This window comes from Dasypus novemcinctus, chromosome 7 (assembly GCF_030445035.2).
Source record: "Dasypus novemcinctus isolate mDasNov1 chromosome 7, mDasNov1.1.hap2, whole genome shotgun sequence".
In the NCBI taxonomy this organism is placed as follows: Eukaryota; Metazoa; Chordata; class Mammalia; order Cingulata; family Dasypodidae; genus Dasypus; species Dasypus novemcinctus.
The window spans coordinates 47,184,633-47,191,509 of NC_080679.1; the positions used below are offsets into that span (position 1 = coordinate 47,184,633).

General features: G+C 35.3%; 1 non-coding gene across 1 annotated transcript; it reads right to left on the minus strand.

The window, feature by feature from the left end:
- Positions 1 to 991: 991 nt before the first annotated feature.
- Positions 992 to 1,154, minus strand: LOC111766563 (U1 spliceosomal RNA). The gene has a single exon (XR_002798583.1). It is a non-coding gene; the product is annotated as a U1 spliceosomal RNA (small nuclear RNA).
- Positions 1,155 to 6,877: the final 5,723 nt, after the last annotated feature.

Genomic DNA, 6,877 nt, shown 5'->3' on the forward strand with positions numbered 1-6,877 from the left:
AGAATTTTCCAGGGTAATTTCTTCCATAAAGAAAGCAATATTCATGGCAATTTGGATAAGTACCTAGTTTTTAGCACTCATTTAAAATTTCAGGTATTTAAAATGGCCCACATTTTCTGGGGTAATTGTTTTCTGAATTTGTGTTTTCCAAAATTCCATTAACCAGTTCATCTTCACAGTTCCAAGCTATTAAAATGTTCAAGATAACTTAGTAGATGCAGAAATTTACCTTACCTGACTTGATTGTTGAGTTTCTTCTTTGACACCAAAAAACCTTTCCAGACTTAAATTGCAGCACACTCTGACTACCTGATTTCTACCCATGGGTATCTGTGAATATGTATCCTGCTTTTACCCAGATTTTACACAGGGTTTAAGTATGTTGGTGATGCTGCTATCATTGTATGAGTGCTGCAACTAAGCCCTTTTGCAATAAAAGCAGACACAGAACTATTTAACATCCACGATTTATAGTTTACAAAGTATTTCCATGACATCATCTCACTCTTCAGGACAACCCTGTGACACTGCATGGTACCTCATAGCATGTGTTTTAACTTCCTGGGCTGCTCAAGCAAACACCATGAAATGGGACAGGGTAAATAATGAGAATGTATTAGCTCACAGTTCTGAGGTGAAGAGAAAGCCCTAATCAAGTTGCCATCAAGTGATGTTTTCTCCCCAAAGACTGGAGTTCTGGCTGGGGCTGGCTGCTGGTGATCCTTGGTCCTCAGCTTGTCACATGGCAAGATATGTGGCTGTATTTCCTGATTTATTCCTTCTCTTCCAGGTTCTGTTGATGTTCTGCTTCTGGCTGCTCCCCCTGTGGATTTCATTCTGTTTATAAAGGAATCCAATGATAGATAGGATTAAGACCCATTCTGATTGAAGTGGGTCACACCTTAACTGAAGTAACCTCATCAGAAGGGCCTATTTACAATAGGTTCATACCCAGAGGAATGGATGTAGTTTCTTTTTTCTTTTTTCTTTTCAGGGGAGAGCACAAACACAGTCCCCCACTACCACAAATTATGCAGTCAAGTTTCCCACCTTTTGGGAAATCAGGGGGGTCAGCAGATTCCCAGTGCAATGGATAAGCCTTGACCTGGGAAACCACCTTCATGATCATAGTATCTCCCCTGCCATGTAAGTAAGTGGATAAAGTTTAAGAACATGTTTTTCTGGGGTACAGATGCCTCCAAAGCACCCCAGTATGTGTCAGGAATTATCACTGTGTGGTAAGGAGGAAGCTGTAACCTAGAGAGGCTACTGAGGCCTGACACCAGACCTAGAATCTAAATTGTCTGACTCTTGGTCCATGGAACCACTTCCCCTACCTGCTGATTGAGTCTATACATGAGCTTCCTCTTACTCCTAATTCTAGGACCCACATTCACAAGGTTCCTCACTATGCCACCATCTCAGATTGTACCACAAAAGAAGGCTAAACAAAATGTGTCATTCTTGAAGCAGCTATTATGGCTGAAATAAGAGACTCTTTCAATGGAAACATTTGATTTTGATTATCGCACTTCTAGACAGTATTTAACCTAATCATTCAGATGGAGTTGAAAGACCCTGTTTTCACCAATTCTTAATTTCTCAGTAGCACTAGACCCAGGCCTTAAAGGGAAAAGCTAAGTTGCTTGCTTAAAATATTAAATAATGACCAGAATCCATTTACACTGATTTTTTTAATTGATTATTCATAATAGAGTGGGAGAGAGAAGTCTGCCAACATGATGTAAACACTTGCTTTCCCCCACTAATCAGGGATCCTTGTGGTCTCCAAACCTCTTTTCACATCCTAGCAAAGTGGAGAATTAGATAGTGAAGTCATTTCATTCGTTGGGATCCCTTCTGAGGAATACAGGGAGAAGTAGAAAGTATTATGTAGTTGCTAAGAACTAAGGAAGGAAATGTAGGCTAAAATCAGAGAAAAAACCTTAGAGTTCATTTAATCCAACAAGCTCATTTCCAGCTGAAAGAAAATTGAGACCCAGAGAGGAGGCCACTGCAATTATAAAAAATATAAAGATCCATCTCCTGTCCTTTAGTCTCCTACAGATTTATTTTTTCATTCTAACTCAAATTCTAAAACTCCAAATACTATGTTCTCTGTTTTTGCCTTTTGCTGAGTCCTCTTTATCAGTGCACCACTGGAATCAATTATCTATGTTCATTTACCACTGAGTCTGCGGGTTTCTTCCTAGTGTTAAATGCATAGGTTCTGAGACTACCTGCATTTGAATCCCACTTCCATCATTTAATAAGTGATACATGTTAGACAAGAGTCTTAATCTCTCTGGCCTCTGTTTCCTAATCTTTAACATGGAGATTAATAGTGTACTTTCCTCATAGATGTCTGGAGAGAATAAAATGAGATTGCACACACTTGGAGGCACGCACACTTCGACCATGCCTGGCACATATAATACTTAATGTTCAATAAATGTCATCTATTATTTTCAAGAATAGTATATGTAATCACTGAATCCTGTGCTTAATTAAATTCAATAAATAAATGTTACCCACCTACTGGGTCACTATGTCTTTGCTGATGGCAGGAGAAACACAAACATGACTATAGAAGACCAACTGTTCACTGAACAGCACTGTGTGCCAAGCGTTGTGGTGAGAACATTTACTGCTTTGCCCCACTTGTGCTTTACAGCAGTCCAACATTGTTTCCCACTTTTTCAGATGAGAAGACTTAACCAAGTCTGAGAGAGATTAAGTGACTTTCCCAAGGTCACTTGGAGATAAGGCAGGAGAAGACCCAAGAGGTGGCTGACCTCAATGTCATTCCTTACTAAACCACTTTGTTTTTCTCCTTTTCTAGAAAGGGTCCCACTCTGGAAAGATTAAATTAGGTTACCAACCCATGCACACAGAGTCCAAGGAGAGTAATTCAAGACACTGACCCTTCTGCTCTCCTCATCCAATTGGCTGAGAATCAGACCTTTGACAACTGCCCTTATTTGTGGCAGCATTTATATTTCACGAAGTTTAGATTTTAATTTCTGATTTTTGTTACATGTCTTTTTCCTGCCTAATCAAATAACCATGATTATATCTTAATTTCATGCCATTTTATTAAAAATGATTCAAAATAATAAAAGCTAAAGCTCTTTATATATAAATTCAAGAAATCTGAAGAAAAAAAAGTTCACCAACTTTATGCTAGCCACACAAAAGAGAATCAAGGGATTTTCTTGGTGGTTTACTGCTTCCAAAAAATTTCTCTCCTACCACATGTACTGTGTTTCAAAATCTACACTAACCTATATTCACATATTGCAAGCATCCTAATCTATGGAAAATGTCAGTTAAAAGGAATAAGGCTTGGATGTTTTCTTAGCATTGGAAGCTTAGTAGATGCTGAATAACAATATTGATAGAAATCATTCTCTCATAAATAATTTTCACTACTTTCCTTCTGGTTAGGAATATTACCTATACCACACACACATTTACACATACACATGTGTGCATGTATGTGTGTGGTATATATTTGCTTTTTATAAAGCTTTTAAATAAAATTGGAGAGTATCCAATCCAGGAATCTCTAGTGTCAATCTTTATTTTATAAGTGCAAAAATGTATATCACAAGAAATTGTCATTCATCATGACACTTCACATGTACTACATTGTTTTAATAGAAAAATCTGAAGTTTCATTATGTTAATGTTGAGCAATGAAAATAAAACATCATAAAAAAATAAGCACTTTTTGGTGATTGGCTATAGCAATTTTCTATCAGCTTCAAGCACAATAAAAGCACATTGAATGGAAATGGAATGAGTTCTGGGAATCCAGCAAAACCAGGAATGTTTTACTGGTTGAATCTCTGGAAATCTAGTGTTAATAAGTGTCCATCCAAATAAAATAGAACTTACCCAACAAATTATGTAATAATTTAATTGTTTCAGAGAAGAATTTATAGAGGGAGTCCTTCCTATACATCAAAGCTGAAAGAAATCTATCCAAAAAAGATTTCCCAAAGAGACAGAGTGACTTGTTTGAAATTTAATAACTGACATAGCTCAAATTAAACATAGAGGAACATTATGAAGCAAATGCAACATAGAAGCTCATCAGTGACTATGTTGATTTTTTTCCTTGTAAGCAACACAAATATATATATACTAACAGAATTTATATACTAACAGAACCATCTAGCGCATAATCATACGCAAGGAAAAAATAGCTACATATACAATACTGTTGTTAATAAGTGTAAATATTTTCTGTATACAGTCACATACCTATGGGACAAGTAACTAAAAATGTGGAATGGTGTAAGAGGGAAATGTAGATTTAGCTTAATATAAAATTTCTTAATCATAAATAGTAAGTTGTTTTTCTTAGGTATCAAAATGCCACATTTAGAAGACTATTTCATTCATATTTTTTCCTCCATTGTTTGCTTAAAGCTACTTTATTACAACAATATCCTTTGAAATGAAACAATATTTGTCATTTAATGTGGTGTGCTAACCAAGACATAGTAATTATAATATGATAAACTCAAAATGATCAATATTATTGACTTGAATTATATTTAACACTTTTGTGCAATATCCTAAAGTACACCACTTTATTTGCAGATGGACAAATAAATAGCATACTCTTACAGTGTGCTGAAGTTCAAAATATCCATCCATTCATTTACAAACCACTCAGAGGAAAGAAAGGCAGATTTGATATCAAGCTAACAGTTTCCTTCATTTCTTCCAAAAGCTTATTGAGGAAATAAAATTTAGAGAAAACTCTATAAGAGATATTTAAAGATGTTTTCAACTGCCTTTCCTCAGGCAAGTGCATATATTTATTTTGAATACATCCCACCCTTGCATGAAAAATATCTTGAAATATCTCAGTAGGTAACACCTTACCAAGTTTTGTCTATTTTGTGTCAAAGAGTTTAGGTATTGTCCATAGCCTGCCTTTTTGAACTGTCATTACTTTCTCCTATTCCAATTCTTTTATATCCCAGAACTGTAATTTTCCATTAAAAGCAAAACCTGACATGGAAACAGTTTGCCAAAACTGGCTTTATAACTCTTCTTTTCATACAACTCTCATTTGGTTTTGTTGTGCCTTTTTTTTAAAAAATGGGTGATGAGCATTTTGCTGAAGATTTGATTAATAAACCTAATTAGGCTTTCTAGAAAACAGGGTTCTGTATTACATTCTATATGATTTATAATACACTAAATTGCAAGTCATCCATGTTTTCCCAGTCTTCTGAGAGTATTCTAGTTGTTGCAAATATCACCATCTGAGTATTTGTGATTGGTTTTCTCATCTTCACTTTGTAGAAATGGGTACTCTTCCACTCAGCAAGAGGACAAGCATTATCAAATTATGACATGTGCCCTCTTTTCAAGAATTTATATGATCTGGAGAATTTTTAAAAATCACTGTCCACACTGCACGAGTCCCGGCATTTTTTTTGGTTTTCAGGACCCCCAGATCTTTTTTGTCCTAATGACCCTACCATTCTGATGGCAGAGGCAGTTATCTGGCCATTCCAACGGCACTGCCCACTCTCTTGGCCTCACACACGGAGTTCGTGCAGATCCCCCTTTGTTCTGTTGTCTGTGCAGACAACACTCACCCGACTGTGTAGAATGAAGTGCTAGACTGGAGCTGTGAGCACATAAGTAAAATATTGTTGAATAGTGCCTAAGGAAATAGAAGAACATTATTTTAAATTATCTTGAACATAAAATCCAAGTGAAGATTTGGCAATAGAGCAGCAAAAAAAATCTCAAAACCAGTTATTCCTTTTAAATAAAAACAAAAATGAGAAACAGTAACTATTAGAAATCCCACCTGGTGCTTTTCCTGTGTTAATGATGCTTCTTAAATTGCATGTGGGTAAATGGTAATTTTGTCTCACACCATTAAAAACTAATGGAACCCTTGATGATAAGAAATGCCATAGCTAGCTTGTTGGAAAACGTTTAATTAATAAAGTAATAAAATTATTGTAAACTAGTGCAGTTTCAGGGAGAATTCAATGGGATATAAAACAGATAAAACATCCTAGAGAGTTCGTATAGGAAATAAACATTACTCTCTAAAATACCATATAAAGTTAAGGGGGTTTGTGTCACATAGAATTAAAATTAGCTCTTATACTAATAAAAAAAGACTATTCTTTCAGGGACAAAATGCTAGAGAACAAAGCTTATAAAGAAAGCTGTTTTCAATCATTCAAAAAAAGTATCTACATTACAAAAAAGGGAGGATTATTGCATTTTCCTATAAGTTGAAACTCAGATTTTAGGGATAGGTAAATGTAGAATAACTGAATTCTAGAATTTCCAAGCTGTCGGTTAAAAGTAAAAACTAGGAAGTCACTCTTTTTCCCGCCTTTTTCCGGTGGTGGTGAATTCTTTAGATTATCTTTTACATTTTGCTAACTATGCTTTCTCTTTTTCTCAGACCTTGGACTTCCTCAAAAACTCAAATGAGGATGATTGCAAGCATTTTTGTCATTCATGCATGAGTAAATCACTAAACAATGAATATTCTATCAGTTAGACCCAGTTTTTCAGTAGGGTAATGTTAATTCATTTTTCTCTGACCCTCCTCAGAGTTTATACTATACTCTAATGTCCTCACAAACACTAGGGAAATTTGAGATATCCTCGCTCAATAGAAAAGAATTTTAAAATTTAACTTATTCCAAGGTAATTAGTAGGGTGTGGTTATATATGTGTATATATATATATATATATTTTAAAGTTTGATAAATATTTCCAAATGAAGACCTAGAAGTTGTACTGCCAGCTAAGTATGAGGGTATGTCCCTCCACACCCTACTAATTACCTTGGAATAAGTTAAATTTTAAAACAGTGCTC